Source organism: Chiloscyllium punctatum, chromosome 29 (assembly GCF_047496795.1).
Source record: "Chiloscyllium punctatum isolate Juve2018m chromosome 29, sChiPun1.3, whole genome shotgun sequence".
NCBI classification, from domain to species: domain Eukaryota; kingdom Metazoa; phylum Chordata; class Chondrichthyes; order Orectolobiformes; family Hemiscylliidae; genus Chiloscyllium; species Chiloscyllium punctatum.
The window spans coordinates 26,958,026-26,977,022 of NC_092767.1; positions in this window are offsets into that span (position 1 = coordinate 26,958,026).

Genomic DNA, 18,997 nt, shown 5'->3' on the forward strand with positions numbered 1-18,997 from the left:
CGCACTGGGACTCGATTCCCCACACTGACCTCCGCACTTGGACTCGATTCCGCTCACTGGCCTCCGCACTGGGACTCGATTCCCCTCACTAGCCTCCGCACTGGGACTCAATTCCCCTCACTGGCCTCCGCACTGGGACTCGATTCCGCTCACTGGCCTCCGCACTGGGACCCGATTCCCTTCACTCGCCTCCGCACTGGGACTTGATTCCCCTCACTGGCCTCTGCAATGGAACTTGATTCCCCTCACTGGCCTCTGCACTGGGACTCAATTCCCCTCAATGGCATTCACACTGGGACTCGATTCCCCTCACTGGCCTCCACACTGGGACTTGATTCCCCACACTGACGTCCACACTGGAACTTGATTCCCCTCACTGGCCTCTGCACCAGGACTCGATTCCCCTCACTGGCCTCTGCACTGGGACTCGATTCCCCTCACTGGCCTCTGCACTGGGACTCGATTCCCCTCACTGGCCTCTGCACTGGGACTCGATTCCCTCACTGGCCTCTCCACTGGGACTCGATTCCCCTCACTGACCTCTGCACTGGGACTCGATTCCCCTCACTGGCCTCCGCACTCGGACACAATTCCCCTCACTGGCCTCCGTACTGGGACTCGATTGCCCTCACTGGCCTCTGCACTGGGACTCAATTCCCCTAACTGGCCTCTGCACTGGGACTCAATTCCCCTCAATGGCCTTCACACTGGGACTCGATTCCCCTCACTGGCCTCCACACTGGGACTTGATTCCCCACACTGACGTCCACACTGGAACTTGATTCCCCTCACTGGCCTCTGCACCAGGATTCGATTCCCCTCACTGGCCTCTGCACTGGAACTTGATTCCCCTCACTGGCTTCTGCACTGGGACTCGATTCCCCTCACTGGCCTCCGCACTGGGACTTGATTCCCCACACTGACCTCTGCACTTGGACTCGATTCCGCTCACTGGCCTCCGCACTGGGACTCAATCCCCCTCACTGACCTCTGCACTGGGACTCGATTCCCCTCAATGGCCTCCGCACTGGGACTCAATTCCCCTCACTGGTCTCCGCACTGGGACTCGATTCCCCTCACTGGCCTCTGCACCAGGACTTGTTTCCCCTCACTGGCCTCCGCACTGGGACCCAATTCCCCTCACTGGCCTCTGCACTGGGACTCGATTCTCCTCAATGGCCTTCACACTGGGACTCGATTCCCCTCACTGGCCTCTGCACTGGGACTCGATTCCCCTCAATGGCCTTCACACTGGGACTCGATTCCCCTAACTGACCTCCGCAGTGGGACTCAATTCCCCTCACTGGCCTCCGCACTGGGACTCGATTCCCAACACTGACCTCCGCACTGGGACTCGATTCCCCTCACTGGCCTCCGCACTGGGACTCGATTCCCCTCACTGGCTTCTGCACTGTAACTCGATTCCCCTCACTGGCTTCTGCACTGGAACTCGATTCCCCTCACTGGCCTCTGCTCTGGAACTTGGTTCTCCTCACTGGCCTCCGCACTGGGACTCGATTCCCCACACTGACCTCCGCACTGGGACTCGATTCCCCTCACTGGCCTCCGCAATGGGACTCGATTCCCCTCACTGGCCTCTGCACTGGGACTCGATTCCCCTCCCTGGCCTCTGCACTGGTACTCGATTCCCCTCACTGGCCTCTGCACTGGTACTCGATTCCCCTCACTGGCCTCCCCACTGGGACTCGATTCCCCTCACTGGCTTCTGCACTGGGACTCGATTCCCCTCACTGGCCTCCGCACTGGGACCCGATTCCCTTCACTGGCTTCTGCACTGGGACTCGATTCCCCTCACTGGCCTCTGCACTGGTACTCGATTCCCCTCACTGGCTTCTGCACTGGGACTCGATTCCCCTCACTGGCCTCCGCACTGGGACCCGATTCCCTTCACTGGCCTCCGAACTGGGACTCGATTCCCCTCACTGGCCTCCGCACTGGGACTCGATTCCCCTCACTGGCCTCTGCACTGGGACTCGATTCCCCTCACTGGCCTCTGCACAGGGACTCGATTCCCCTCACTGGCCTCCCCACTGGGACTCGATTCCCCTCACTGGCTTCTGCACTGGGACTCGATTCCCCTCACTGGCCTCTGCACTGGTACTCGATTCCCCTCACTGGCCTCCCCACTGGGACTCGATTCCCCTCACTGGCTTCTGCACTGGGACTCAATTCCCCTCACTGGCCTCCGCACTGGGACCCGATTCCCTTCACTGGCCTCCGCAATGGGACTCGATTCCCCTCACTGGCCTCCGCACTGGGACTCGATTTCCCTCACTGGCCTCTGCACTGGGACTCGATTCCCCTCACTGGCCTCTGCACAGGGACTGGATTCCCCTCACTGACCTCTGCACTGGGACTCGATTCCCCTCACTGGCCTCTGCACTGGGACTCGATTCCCTCACTGGCCTCTGCACTGGGACTCGATTCCCCTCACTGACCTCTGCACTGGGACTCGATTCCCCTCACTGGCCTCCGCACTCGGACACAATTCCCCTCACTGGCCTCCGTACTGGGACTCGATTCCCCTCACTGGCCTCTGCACTGGAACTCGATTCCCCTCACTGGCCTCCCTACTGGGACTCGATTCCCCTCACTGGCTTCTGCACTGGGACTCGATTCCCCTCACTGGCCTCCGCACTGGGACCCGATTCCCTTCACTGGCCTCCGAACTGGGACTCGATTCCCCTCACTGGCCTCCGCACTGGGACTCGATTCCCCTCACTGGCCTCTGCACTGGGACTCGATTCCCCTCACTGGCCTCTGCACAGGGACTCGATTCCCCTCACTGGCCTCCCCACTGGGACTCGATTCCCCTCACTGGCTTCTGCACTGGGACTCGATTCCCCTCACTGGCCTCTGCACTGGTACTCGATTCCCCTCACTGGCCTCCCCACTGGGACTCGATTCCCCTCACTGGCTTCTGCACTGGGACTCGATTCCCCTCACTGGCCTCCGCACTGGGACCCGATTCCCTTCACTGGCCTCCGCACTGGGACTCGATTCCCCTCACTGGCCTCCGCACTGGGACTCGATTCCCCTCACTGGCCTCTGCACAGGGACTCGATTCCCCTCACTGGCCTCTGCACTGGGACTCGATTCCCCTCACTGGCCTCTGCACTGGGACTCGATTCCCTCACTGGCCTCTGCACTGGGACTCGATTCCCCTCACTGACCTCTGCACTGGGACTCGATTCCCCTCACTGGCCTCCGCACTCGGACACAATACCCCTCACTGGCCTCCGTACTGGGACTCGATTCCCCTCACTGGCCTCTGCACTGGGACTCGATTCCCCTCACTGGCCTCCGCACTGGGACTCAATTCCCCTCACTGGCTCTGCACTGGGACTCGATTCCCCTCACTGGCCCCCGCACTGGGACTCGATTCCCCAAACTGACCTCCGCACTGGGACTCGATTCCGCTCACTGGCCTCCGCACTGGGACTCGATTCCCCTCACTGACCTCTGCACTGTGACTCGATTCCCCTCACTGGCCTCCGCACTGGGACTCGATTCCCCTCACTGGCCTCCGTACTGGGACTCGATTCCCCTCACTGGCCTCTGCACTGGGACTCGATTCCCCTCACTGACCTCCGCACTGGGACTCGATTCCCCACACTGACCTCCGCACTGGGACTCGATTCCCCTCACTGGCCTCTGCACTGGGACTCGATTCCCCTCACTGACCTCCGCACTGGGACTCGATTCCCCACACTGACCTCCGCACTTGGACTCGATTCCGCTCACTGTCCTCCGCACTGGGACTCGATTCCCCTCACTAGCCTCCGCACTGGGACTCAATTCCCCTCACTGGCCTCCGCACTGGGACTCGATTCCGCTCACTGGCCTCCGCACTGGGACCCGATTCCCTTCACTCGCCTCCGCACTGGGACTTGATTCCCCTCACTGGCCTCTGCAATGGAACTTGATTCCCCTCACTGGCCTCTGCACTGGGACTCAATTCCCCTCAATGGCCTTCACACTGGGACTCGATTCCCCTCACTGGCCTCCACACTGGGACTTGATTCCCCACACTGACGTCCACACTGGAACTTGATTCCCCTCACTGGCCTCTGCACCAGGACTCGATTCCCCTCACTGGCCTCTGCACTGGGACTCGATTCCCCTCACTGGCCTCTGCACTGGGACTCGATTCCCCTCACTGGCCTCTGCACTGGGACTCGATTCCCTCACTGGCCTCTGCACTGGGACTCGATTCCCCTCACTGACCTCTGCACTGGGACTCGATTCCCCTCACTGGCCTCCGCACTCGGACACAATTCCCCTCACTGGCCTCCGTACTGGGACTCGATTGCCCTCACTGGCCTCTGCACTGGGACTCAATTCCCCTCACTGGCCTCTGCACTGGGACTCAATTCCCCTCAATGGCCTTCACACTGGGACTCGATTCCCCTCACTGGCCTCCACACTGGGACTTGATTCCCCACACTGACGTCCACACTGGAACTTGATTCCCCTCACTGGCCTCTGCACCAGGATTCGATTCCCCTCACTGGCCTCTGCACTGGAACTTGATTCCCCTCACTGGCTTCTGCACTGGGACTCGATTCCCCTCACTGGCCTCCGCACTGGGACTTGATTCCCCACACTGACCTCTGCACTTGGACTCGATTCCGCTCACTGGCCTCCGCACTGGGACTCAATTCCCCTCACTGACCTCTGCACTGGGACTCGATTCCCCTCACTGACCTCTGCACTGGGACTCGATTCCCTCACTGGCCTCTGCACTGGGACTCGATTCCCCTCACTGACCTCTGCACTGGGACTCGATTCCCCTCACTGGCCTCCGCACTCGGACACAATTCCCCTCACTGGCCTCCGTACTGGGACTCGATTCCCCTCACTGGCCTCTGCACTGGGACTCGATTCCCCTCACTGGCCTCCCCACTGGGACTCGATTCCCCTCACTGGCTTCTGCACTGGGACTCGATTCCGCTCACTGGCCTCCGCACTGGGACCCGATTCCCTTCACTGGCCTCCGAACTGGGACTCGATTCCCCTCACTGGCCTCCGCACTGGGACTCGATTCCCCTCACTGGCCTCTGCACTGGGACTCAATTCCCCTCACTGGCCTCTGCACAGGGACTCGATTCCCCTCACTGGCCTCCCCACTGGGACTCGATTCCCCTCACTGGCTTCTGCACTGGGACTCGATTCCCCTCACTGGCCTCTGCACTGGTACTCGATTCCCCTCACTGGCCTCCCCACTGGGACTCGATTCCCCTCACTGGCTTCTGCACTGGGACTCGATTCCCCTCACTGGCCTCCGCACTGGGACCCGATTCCCTTCACTGGCCTCCGCACTGGGACTCGATTCCCCTCACTGGCCTCCGCACTGGGACTCGATTCCCCTCACTGGCCTCTGCACAGGGACTCGATTCCCCTCACTGGCCTCTGCACTGGGACTCGATTCCCCTCACTGGCCTCTGCACTGGGACTCGATTCCCTCACTGGCCTCTGCACTGGGACTCGATTCCCCTCACTGACCTCTGCACTGGGACTCGATTCCCCTCACTGGCCTCCGCACTCGGACACAATTCCCCTCACTGGCCTCCGTACTGGGACTCGATTCCCCTCACTGGCCTCTGCACTGGGACTCGATTCCCCTCACTGGCCTCCGCACTGGGACTCAATTCCCCTCACTGGCTCTGCACTGGGACTCGATTCCCCTCACTGGCCACCGCACTGGGACTCGATTCCCCAAACTGACCTCCGCACTGGGACTCGATTCCGCTCACTGGCCTCCGCACTGGGACTCGATTCCCCTCACTGGCCTCTGCACTGTGACTCGATTCCCCTCACTGGCCTCCGCACTGGGACTCGATTCTCCTCACTGACCTCCGCACTGGGACTCGATTCCCCTCACTGACCTCCGCACTGGGACTCGATTCCCCTCACTGGCCTCCGCACTTGGACTCGATTCCCCTCACTGGCCTCCGCACTGGGACTCGATTCCCCTCACTGGCCTCTGCACTGGGACTCGATTCCCCTCACTGACCTCCGCACTGGGACTCGATTCCCCTCACTAGCCTCCGCACTGGGACTCAATTCCCCTCACTGGCCTCCGCACTGGGACTCGATTCCCCTCACTGGCCTCTGCACTGGGACTCGATTCCGCTCACTGGCCTCCGCACTGGGACTCGATTCCCCTCACTAGCCTCCGCACTGGGACTCAATTCCCCTCACTGGCCTCCGCACTGGGACTCGATTCCGCTCACTGGCCTCCGCACTGGGACCCGATTCCCTTCACTCGCCTCCGCACTGGGACTTGATTCCCCTCACTGGCCTCTGCAATGGAACTTGATTCCCCTCACTGGCCTCTGCACTGGGACTCAATTCCCCTCAATGGCCTTCACACTGGGACTCGATTCCCCTCACTGGCCTCCACACTGGGACTTGATTCCCCACACTGACGTCCACACTGGAACTTGATTCCCCTCACTGGCCTCTGCACCAGGACTCGATTCCCCTCACTGGCCTCTGCACTGGGACTCGATTCCCCTCACTGGCCTCTGCACTGGGACTCGATTCCCCTCACTGGCCTCTGCACTGGGACTCGATTCCCTCACTGGCCTCTCCACTGGGACTCGATTCCCCTCACTGACCTCTGCACTGGGACTCGATTCCCCTCACTGGCCTCCGCACTCGGACACAATTCCCCTCACTGGCCTCCGTACTGGGACTCGATTGCCCTCACTGGCCTCTGCACTGGGACTCAATTCCCCTCACTGGCCTCTGCACTGGGACTCAATTCCCCTCAATGGCCTTCACACTGGGACTCGATTCCCCTCACTGGCCTCCACACTGGGACTTGATTCCCCACACTGACGTCCACACTGGAACTTGATTCCCCTCACTGGCCTCTGCACCAGGATTCGATTCCCCTCACTGGCCTCTGCACTGGAACTTGATTCCCCTCACTGGCTTCTGCACTGGGACTCGATTCCCCTCACTGGCCTCCGCACTGGGACTTGATTCCCCACACTGACCTCTGCACTTGGACTCGATTCCGCTCACTGGCCTCCGCACTGGGACTCAATTCCCCTCACTGACCTCTGCACTGGGACTCGATTCCCCTCACTGACCTCTGCACTGGGACTCGATTCCCCTCAATGGCCTCTGCACTGGGACTCGATTCCCCTCACTGGCCTCTGCACCAGGACTTGTTTCCCCTCACTGGCCTCCGCACTGGGACCCAATTCCCCTCACTGGCCTCTGCACTGGGACTCGATTCTCCTCAATGGCCTTCACACTGGGACTCGATTCCCCTCACTGGCCTCTGCACTGGGACTCGATTCCCCTCAATGGCCTTCACACTGGGACTCGATTCCCCTAACTGACCTCCGCAGTGGGACTCAATTCCCCTCACTGGCCTCCGCACTGGGACTCGATTCCCAACACTGACCTCCGCACTGGGACTCGATTCCCCTCACTGGCCTCCGCACTGGGACTCGATTCCCCTCACTGGCCTCTGCACTGGGACTCGATTCCCCTCACTGGCCTCTGCACTGGTACTCGATTCCCCTCACTGGCCTCCCCACTGGGACTCGATTCCCCTCACTGGCTTCTGCACTGGGACTCGATTCCCCTCACTGGCCTCTGCACTGGGTCTCGAATCCCCTCACTGGCCTCCCCACTGGGACTCGATTCCCCTCACTGGCGTCTGCACTGGGACTCGATTCCCCTCACTGGCATCCGCACTGGGACCCGATTCCCTTCACTGGCCTCCGCACTGGGACCCGATTCCCTTCACTCGCCTCCGCACTGGGACTTGATTCCCCTCACTGGCCTCTGCACTGGAACTTGATTCCCCTCACTGGCCTCTGCACTGGGACTCAATTCCCCTCAATGGCCTTCACACTGGGACTCGATTCCCCTCACTAGCCTCCGCACTGGGACTCAATTCCCCTCACTGGCCTCCGCACTGGGACTCGATTCCGCTCACTGGCCTCCGCACTGGGACCCGATTCCCTTCACTCGCCTCCGCACTGGGACTTGATTCCCCTCACTGGCCTCTGCAATGGAACTTGATTCCCTTCACTCGCCTCCGCACTGGGACTTGATTCCCCTCACTGGCCTCCGCAATGGGACTCGATTCCCCTCACTGGCCTCCGTACTGGGACTCGATTTCCCTCACTGGCCTCTGCACTGGGACTCGATTCCCCTCACTGGCCTCTGCACAGGGACTGGATTCCCCTCACTGACCTCTGCACTGGGACTCGATTCCCCTCACTGGCCTCTGCACTGGGACTCGATTCCCTCACTGGCCTCTGCACTGGGACTCGATTCCCCTCACTGACCTCTGCACTGGGACTCGATTCCCCTCACTGGCCTCCGCACTCGGACACAATTCCCCTCACTGGCCTCCGTACTGGGACTCGATTCCCCTCACTGGCCTCTGCACTGGGACTCGATTCCCCTCACTGGCCTCCCCACTGGGACTCGATTCCCCTCACTGGCTTCTGCACTGGGACTCGATTCCCCTCACTGGCCTCCGCACTGGGACCCGATTCCCTTCACTGGCCTCCGAACTGGGACTCGATTCCCCTCACTGGCCTCCGCACTGGGACTCGATTCCCCTCACTGGCCTCTGCACTGGGACTCGATTCCCCTCACTGGCCTCTGCACAGGGACTCGATTCCCCTCACTGGCCTCCCCACTGGGACTCGATTCCCCTCACTGGCTTCTGCACTGGGACTCGATTCCCCTCACTGGCCTCTGCACTGGTACTCGATTCCCCTCACTGGCCTCCCCACTGGGACTCGATTCCCCTCACTGGCTTCTGCACTGGGACTCGATTCCCCTCACTGGCCTCCGCACTGGGACCCGATTCCCTTCACTGGCCTCCGCACTGGGACTCGATTCCCCTCACTGGCCTCCGCACTGGGACTCGATTCCCCTCACTGGCCTCTGCACAGGGACTCGATTCCCCTCACTGGCCTCTGCACTGGGACTCGATTCCCCTCACTGGCCTCTGCACTGGGACTCGATTCCCTCACTGGCCTCTGCACTGGGACTCGATTCCCCTCACTGACCTCTGCACTGGGACTCGATTCCCCTCACTGGCCTCCGCACTCGGACACAATTCCCCTCACTGGCCTCCGTACTGGGACTCGATTCCCCTCACTGGCCTCTGCACTGGGACTCGATTCCCCTCACTGGCCTCCGCACTGGGACTCAATTCCCCTCACTGGCTCTGCACTGGGACTCGATTCCCCTCACTGGCCCCCGCACTGGGACTCGATTCCCCAAACTGACCTCCGCACTGGGACTCGATTCCGCTCACTGGCCTCCGCACTGGGACTCGATTCCCCTCACTGGCCTCCGCACTGGGACTCGATTCCCCTCACTGGCCTCTGCACTGGGACTCGATTCCCCTCACTGACCTCCGCACTGGGACTCGATTCCCCACACTGACCTCCGCACTTGGACTCGATTCCGCTCACTGTCCTCCGCACTGGGACTCGATTCCCCTCACTAGCCTCCGCACTGGGACTCAATTCCCCTCACTGGCCTCCGCACTGGGACTCGATTCCGCTCACTGGCCTCCACACTGGGACCCGATTCCCTTCACTCGCCTCCGCACTGGGACTTGATTCCCCTCACTGGCCTCTGCAATGGAACTTGATTCCCCTCACTGGCCTCTGCACTGGGACTCAATTCCCCTCAATGGCCTTCACACTGGGACTCGATTCCCCTCACTGGCCTCCACACTGGGACTTGATTCCCCACACTGACGTCCACACTGGAACTTGATTCCCCTCACTGGCCTCTGCACCAGGACTCGATTCCCCTCACTGGCCTCTGCACTGGGACTCGATTCCCCTCACTGGCCTCTGCACTGGGACTCGATTCCCCTCACTGGCCTCTGCACTGGGACTCGATTCCCTCACTGGCCTCTGCACTGGGACTCGATTCCCCTCACTGACCTCTGCACTGGGACTCGATTCCCCTCACTGGCCTCCGCACTCGGACACAATTCCCCTCACTGGCCTCCGTACTGGGACTCGATTGCCCTCACTGGCCTCTGCACTGGGACTCAATTCCCCTCACTGGCCTCTGCACTGGGACTCAATTCCCCTCAATGGCCTTCACACTGGGACTCGATTCCCCTCACTGGCCTCCACACTGGGACTTGATTCCCCACACTGACGTCCACACTGGAACTTGATTCCCCTCACTGGCCTCTGCACCAGGATTCGATTCCCCTCACTGGCCTCTGCACTGGAACTTGATTCCCCTCACTGGCTTCTGCACTGGGACTCGATTCCCCTCACTGGCCTCCGCACTGGGACTTGATTCCCCACACTGACCTCTGCACTTGGACTCGATTCCGCTCACTGGCCTCCGCACTGGGACTCAATTCCCCTCACTGACCTCTGCACTGGGACTCGATTCCCCTCACTGACCTCTGCACTGGGACTCGATTCCCTCACTGGCCTCTGCACTGGGACTCGATTCCTCTCACTGACCTCTGCACTGGGACTCGATTCCCCTCACTGGCCTCCGCACTCGGACACAATTCCCCTCACTGGCCTCCGTACTGGGACTCGATTCCCCTCACTGGCCTCTGCACTGGGACTCGATTCCCCTCACTGGCCTCCCCACTGGGACTCGATTCCCCTCACTGGCTTCTGCACTGGGACTCGATTCCCCTCACTGGCCTCCGCACTGGGACCCGATTCCCTTCACTGGCCTCCGAACTGGGACTCGATTCCCCTCACTGGCCTCCGCACTGGGACTCGATTCCCCTCACTGGCCTCTGCACTGGGACTCGATTCCCCTCACTGGCCTCTGCACAGGGACTCGATTCCCCTCACTGGCCTCCCCACTGGGACTCGATTCCCCTCACTGGCTTCTGCACTGGGACTCGATTCCCCTCACTGGCCTCTGCACTGGTACTCGATTCCCCTCACTGGCCTCCCCACTGGGACTCGATTCCCCTCACTGGCTTCTGCACTGGGACTCGATTCCCCTCACTGGCCTCCGCACTGGGACCCGATTCCCTTCACTGGCCTCCGCACTGGGACTCGATTCCCCTCACTGGCCTCCGCACTGGGACTCGATTCCCCTCACTGGCCTCTGCACTGGGACTCGATTCCCCTCACTGGCCTCCGCACTGGGACTCAATTCCCCTCACTGGCTCTGCACTGGGACTCGATTCCCCTCACTGGCCACCGCACTGGGACTCGATTCCCCAAACTGACCTCCGCACTGGGACTCGATTCCGCTCACTGGCCTCCGCACTCGGACTCGATTCCCCTCACTGGCCTCTGCACTGTGACTCGATTCCCCTCACTGGCCTCCGCACTGGGATTCGATTCTCCTCACTGACCTCCGCACTGGGACTCGATTCCCCTCACTGACCTCCGCACTGGGACTCGATTCCCCTCACTGGCCTCCGCACTTGGACTCGATTCCCCTCACTGGCCTCCGCACTGGGACTCGATTCCCCTCACTGGCCTCTGCACTGGGACTCGATTCCCCTCACTGACCTCCGCACTGGGACTCGATTCCCCACACTGACCTCCGCACTTGGACTCGATTCCGCTCACTGGCCTCCGCACTGGGACTCGATTCCCCTCACTAGCCTCCGCACTGGGACTCAATTCCCCTCACTGGCCTCCGCACTGGGACTCGATTCCGCTCACTGGCCTCCGCACTGGGACCCGATTCCCTTCACTCGCCTCCGCACTGGGACTTGATTCCCCTCACTGGCCTCTGCAATGGAACTTGATTCCCCTCACTGGCCTCTGCACTGGGACTCAATTCCCCTCAATGGCCTTCACACTGGGACTCGATTCCCCTCACTGGCCTCCACACTGGGACTTGATTCCCCACACTGACGTCCACACTGGAACTTGATTCCCCTCACTGGCCTCTGCACCAGGACTCGATTCCCCTCACTGGCCTCTGCACTGGGACTCGATTCCCCTCACTGGCCTCTGCACTGGGACTCGATTCCCCTCACTGGCCTCTGCACTGGGACTCGATTCCCTCACTGGCCTCTCCACTGGGACTCGATTCCCCTCACTGACCTCTGCACTGGGACTCGATTCCCCTCACTGGCCTCCGCACTCGGACACAATTCCCCTCACTGGCCTCCGTACTGGGACTCGATTGCCCTCACTGGCCTCTGCACTGGGACTCAATTCCCCTCACTGGCCTCTGCACTGGGACTCAATTCCCCTCAATGGCCTTCACACTGGGACTCGATTCCCCTCACTGGCCTCCACACTGGGACTTGATTCCCCACACTGACGTCCACACTGGAACTTGATTCCCCTCATTGGCCTCTGCACCAGGATTCGATTCCCCTCACTGGCCTCTGCACTGGAACTTGATTCCCCTCACTGGCTTCTGCACTGGGACTCGATTCCCCTCACTGGCCTCCGCACTGGGACTTGATTCCCCACACTGACCTCTGCACTTGGACTCGATTCCGCTCACTGGCCTCCGCACTGGGACTCAATCCCCCTCACTGACCTCTGCACTGGAACTCGATTCCCCTCACTGACCTCTGCACTGGGACTCGATTCCCCTCAATGGCCTCTGCACTGGGACTCGATTCCCCTCACTGGCCTCTGCACCAGGACTTGTTTCCCCTCACTGGCCTCCGCACTGGGACCCAATTCCCCTCACTGGCCTCTGCACTGGGACTCGATTCTCCTCAATGGCCTTCACACTGGGACTCGATTCCCCTCACTGGCCTCTGCACTGGGACTCGATTCCCCTCACTGGCCTCTGCACTGGGACTCGATTCCCCTCACTGGCCTCTGCACAGGGACTCGATTCCCCTCACTGGCCTCCCCACTGGGACTCGATTCCCCTCACTGGCTTCTGCACTGGGACTCGATTCCCCTCACTGGCCTCTGCACTGGTACTCGATTCCCCTCACTGGCCTCCCCACTGGGACTCGATTCCCCTCACTGGCTTCTGCACTGGGACTCGATTCCCCTCACTGGCCTCCGCACTGGGACCCGATTCCCTTCACTGGCCTCCGCACTGGGACTCGATTCCCCTCACTGGCCTCCGCACTGGGACTCGATTCCCCTCACTGGCCTCTGCACAGGGACTCGATTCCCCTCACTGGCCTCTGCACTGGGACTCGATTCCCCTCACTGGCCTCTGCACTGGGACTCGATTCCCTCACTGGCCTCTGCACTGGGACTCGATTCCCCTCACTGACCTCTGCACTGGGACTCGATTCCCCTCACTGGCCTCCGCACTCGGACACAATTCCCCTCACTGGCCTCCGTACTGGGACTCGATTCCCCTCACTGGCCTCTGCACTGGGACTCGATTCCCCTCACTGGCCTCCGCACTGGGACTCAATTCCCCTCACTGGCTCTGCACTGGGACTCGATTCCCCTCACTGGCCCCCGCACTGGGACTCGATTCCCCAAACTGACCTCCGCACTGGGACTCGATTCCGCTCACTGGCCTCCGCACTGGGACTCGATTCCCCTCACTGACCTCTGCACTGTGACTCGATTCCCCTCACTGGCCTCCGCACTGGGACTCGATTCCCCTCACTGGCCTCCGTACTGGGACTCGATTCCCCTCACTGGCCTCCGCACTTGGACTCGATTCCCCTCACTGGCCTCCGCACTGGGACTCGATTCCCCTCACTGGCCTCTGCACTGGGACTCGATTCCCCTCACTGACCTCCGCACTGGGACTCGATTCCCCACACTGACCTCCGCACTTGGACTCGATTCCGCTCACTGTCCTCCGCACTGGGACTCGATTCCCCTCACTAGCCTCCGCACTGGGACTCAATTCCCCTCACTGGCCTCCGCACTGGGACTCGATTCCGCTCACTGGCCTCCGCACTGGGACCCGATTCCCTTCACTCGCCTCCGCACTGGGACTTGATTCCCCTCACTGGCCTCTGCAATGGAACTTGATTCCCCTCACTGGCCTCTGCACTGGGACTCAATTCCCCTCAATGGCCTTCACACTGGGACTCGATTCCCCTCACTGGCCTCCACACTGGGACTTGATTCCCCACACTGACGTCCACACTGGAACTTGATTCCCCTCACTGGCCTCTGCACCAGGACTCGATTCCCCTCACTGGCCTCTGCACTGGGACTCGATTCCCCTCACTGGCCTCTGCACTGGGACTCGATTCCCCTCACTGGCCTCTGCACTGGGACTCGATTCCCTCACTGGCCTCTGCACTGGGACTCGATTCCCCTCACTGACCTCTGCACTGGGACTCGATTCCCCTCACTGGCCTCCGCACTCGGACACAATTCCCCTCACTGGCCTCCGTACTGGGACTCGATTGCCCTCACTGGCCTCTGCACTGGGACTCAATTCCCCTCACTGGCCTCTGCACTGGGACTCAATTCCCCTCAATGGCCTTCACACTGGGACTCGATTCCCCTCACTGGCCTCCACACTGGGACTTGATTCCCCACACTGACGTCCACACTGGAACTTGATTCCCCTCACTGGCCTCTGCACCAGGATTCGATTCCCCTCACTGGCCTCTGCACTGGAACTTGATTCCCCTCACTGGCTTCTGCACTGGGACTCGATTCCCCTCACTGGCCTCCGCACTGGGACTTGATTCCCCACACTGACCTCTGCACTTGGACTCGATTCCGCTCACTGGCCTCCGCACTGGGACTCAATTCCCCTCACTGACCTCTGCACTGGGACTCGATTCCCCTCACTGACCTCTGCACTGGGACTCGATTCCCTCACTGGCCTCTGCACTGGGACTCGATTCCCCTCACTGACCTCTGCACTGGGACTCGATTCCCCTCACTGGCCTCCCCACTGGGACTCGATTCCCCTCACTGGCCTCCGCACTCGGACACAATTCCCCTCACTGGCCTCCGTACTGGGACTCGATTCCCCTCACTGGCCTCTGCACTGGGACTCGATTCCCCTCACTGGCCTCCCCACTGGGACTCGATTCCCCTCACTGGCTTCTGCACTGGGACTCGATTCCCCTCACTGGCCTCCGCACTGGGACCCGATTCCCTTCACTGGCCTCCGAACTGGGACTCGATTCCCCTCACTGGCCTCCGCACTGGGACTCGATTCCCCTCACTGGCCTCTGCACTGGGACTCGATTCCCCTCACTGGCCTCTGCACAGGGACTCGATTCCCCTCACTGGCCTCCCCACTGGGACTCGATTCCCCTCACTGGCTTCTGCACTGGGACTCGATTCCCCTCACTGGCCTCTGCACTGGTACTCGATTCCCCTCACTGGCCTCCCCACTGGGACTCGATTCCCCTCACTGGCTTCTGCACTGGGACTCGATTCCCCTCACTGGCCTCCGCACTGGGACCCGATTCCCTTCACTGGCCTCCGCACTGGGACTCGATTCCCCTCACTGGCCTCCGCACTGGGACTCGATTCCCCTCACTGGCCTCTGCACTGGGACTCGATTCCCCTCACTGGCCTCCGCACTGGGACTCAATTCCCCTCACTGGCTCTGCACTGGGACTCGATTCCCCTCACTGGCCACCGCACTGGGACTCGATTCCCCAAACTGACCTCCGCACTGGGACTCGATTCCGCTCACTGGCCTCCGCACTGGGACTCGATTCCCCTCACTGGCCTCTGCACTGTGACTCGATTCCCCTCACTGGCCTCCGCACTGGGACTCGATTCTCCTCACTGACCTCCGCACTGGGACTCGATTCCCCTCACTGACCTCCGCACTGGGACTCGATTCCCCTCACTGGCCTCCGCACTTGGACTCGATTCCCCTCACTGGCCTCCGCACTGGGACTCGATTCCCCTCACTGGCCTCTGCACTGGGACTCGATTCCCCTCACTGACCTCCGCACTGGGACTCGATTCCCCACACTGACCTCCGCACTTGGACTCGATTCCGCTCACTGGCCTCCGCACTGGGACTCGATTCCCCTCACTAGCCTCCGCACTGGGACTCAATTCCCCTCACTGGCCTCCGCACTGGGACTCGATTCCGCTCACTGGCCTCCGCACTGGGACCCGATTCCCTTCACTCGCCTCCGCACTGGGACTTGATTCCCCTCACTGGCCTCTGCAATGGAACTTGATTCCCCTCACTGGCCTCTGCACTGGGACTCAATTCCCCTCAATGGCCTTCACACTGGGACTCGATTCCCCTCACTGGCCTCCACACTGGGACTTGATTCCCCACACTGACGTCCACACTGGAACTTGATTCCCCTCACTGGCCTCTGCACCAGGACTCGATTCCCCTCACTGGCCTCTGCACTGGGACTCGATTCCCCTCACTGGCCTCTGCACTGGGACTCGATTCCCCTCACTGGCCTCTGCACTGGGACTCGATTCCCTCACTGGCCTCTCCACTGGGACTCGATTCCCCTCACTGACCTCTGCACTGGGACTCGATTCCCCTCACTGGCCTCCGCACTCGGACACAATTCCCCTCACTGGCCTCCGTACTGGGACTCGATTGCCCTCACTGGCCTCTGCACTGGGACTCAATTCCCCTAACTGGCCTCTGCACTGGGACTCAATTCCCCTCAATGGCCTTCACACTGGGACTCGATTCCCCTCACTGGCCTCCACACTGGGACTTGATTCCCCACACTGACGTCCACACTGGAACTTGATTCCCCTCACTGGCCTCTGCACCAGGATTCGATTCCCCTCACTGGCCTCTGCACTGGAACTTGATTCCCCTCACTGGCTTCTGCACTGGGACTCGATTCCCCTCACTGGCCTCCGCACTGGGACTTGATTCCCCACACTGACCTCTGCACTTGGACTCGATTCCGCTCACTGGCCTCCGCACTGGGACTCAATCCCCCTCACTGACCTCTGCACTGGAACTCGATTCCCCTCACTGACCTCTGCACTGGGACTCGATTCCCCTCAATGGCCTCTGCACTGGGACTCGATTCCCCTCACTGGCCTCTGCACCAGGACTTGTTTCCCCTCACTGGCCTCCGCACTGGGACCCAATTCCCCTCACTGGCCTCTGCACTGGGACTCGATTCTCCTCAATGGCCTTCACACTGGGACTCGATTCCCCTCACTGGCCTCTGCACTGGGACTCGATTCCCCTCAATGGCCTTCACACTGGGACTCGATTCCCCTAACTGACCTCCGCAGTGGGACTCAATTCCCCTCACTGGCCTCCGCACTGGGACTCGATTCCCAACACTGATCTCCGCACTGGGACTCGATTCCCCTCACTGGCCTCCGCACTGGGACTCGATTCCCCTCACTGGCTTCTGCACTGTAACTCGATTCCCCTCACTGGCTTCTGCACTGGAACTCGATTCCCCTCACTGGCCTCTGCTCTGGAACTTGGTTCTCCTCACTGGCCTCCGCACTGGGACTCGATTCCCCACACTGACCTCCGCACTGGGACTCGATTCCCCTCACTGGCCTCCGCAATGGGACTCGATTCCCCTCACTGGCCTCTGCACTGGGACTCGATTCCCCTCCCTGGCCTCTGCACTGGTACTCGATTCCCCTCACTGGCCTCTGCACTGGTACTCGATTCCCCTCACTGGCCTCCCCACTGGGACTCGATTCCCCTCACTGGCTTCTGCACTGGGACTCGATTCCCCTCACTGGCCTCCGCACTGGGACCCGATTCCCTTCACTGGCTTCTGCACTGGGACTCGATTCCCCTCACTGGCCTCTGCACTGGTGCTCGATTCCCCTCACTGGCTTCTGCACTGGGACTCGATTCCCCTCACTGGCCTCCGCACTGGGACCCGATTCCCTTCACTGGCCTCCGAACTGGGACTCGATTCCCCTCACTGGCCTCCGCACTGGGACTCGATTCCCCTCACTGGCCTCTGCACTGGGACTCGATTCCCCTCACTGGCCTCTGCACAGGGACTCGATTCCCCTCACTGGCCTCCCCACTGGGACTCGATTCCCCTCACTGGCTTCTGCACTGGGACTCGATTCCCCTCACTGGCCTCTGCACTGGTACTCGATTCCCCTCACTGGCCTCCCCACTGGGACTCGATTCCCCTCACTGGCTTCTGCACTGGGACTCAATTCCCCTCACTGGCCTCCGCACTGGGACCCGATTCCCTTCACTGGCCTCCGCAATGGGACTCGATTCCCCTCACTGGCCTCCGCACTGGGACTCGATTTCCCTCACTGGCCTCTGCACTGGGACTCGATTCCCCTCACTGGCCTCTGCACAGGGACTGGATTCCCCTCACTGACCTCTGCACTGGGACTCGATTCCCCTCACTGGCCTCTGCACTGGGACTCGATTCCCTCACTGGCCTCTGCACTGGGACTCGATTCCCCTCACTGACCTCTGCACTGGGACTCGATTCCCCTCACTGGCCTCCGCACTCGGACACAATTCCCCTCACTGGCCTCCGTACTGGGACTCGATTCCCCTCACTGGCCTCTGCACTGGAACTCGATTCCCCTCACTGGCCTCCCTACTGGGACTCGATTCCCCTCACTGGCTTCTGCACTGGGACTCGATTCCCCTCACTGGCCTCCGCACTGGGACCCGATTCCCTTCACTGGCCTCCGAACTGGGACTCGATTCCCCTCACTGGCCTCCGCACTGGGACTCGATTCCCCTCACTGGCCTCTGCACTGGGACTCGATTCCCCTCACTGGCCTCTGCACAGGGACTCGATTCCCCTCACTGGCCTCCCCACTGGGACTCGATTCCCCTCACTGGCTTCTGCACTGGGACTCGATTCCCCTCACTGGCCTCTGCACTGGTACTCGATTCCCCTCACTGGCCTCCCCACTGGGACTCGATTCCCCTCACTGGCTTCTGCACTGGGACTCGATTCCCCTCACTGGCCTCCGCACTGGGACCCGATTCCCTTCACTGGCCTCCGCACTGGGACTCGATTCCCCTCACTGGCCTCCGCACTGGGACTCGATTCCCCTCACTGGCCTCTGCACAGGGACTCGATTCCCCTCACTGGCCTCTGCACTGGGACTCGATTCCCCTCACTGGCCTCTGCACTGGGACT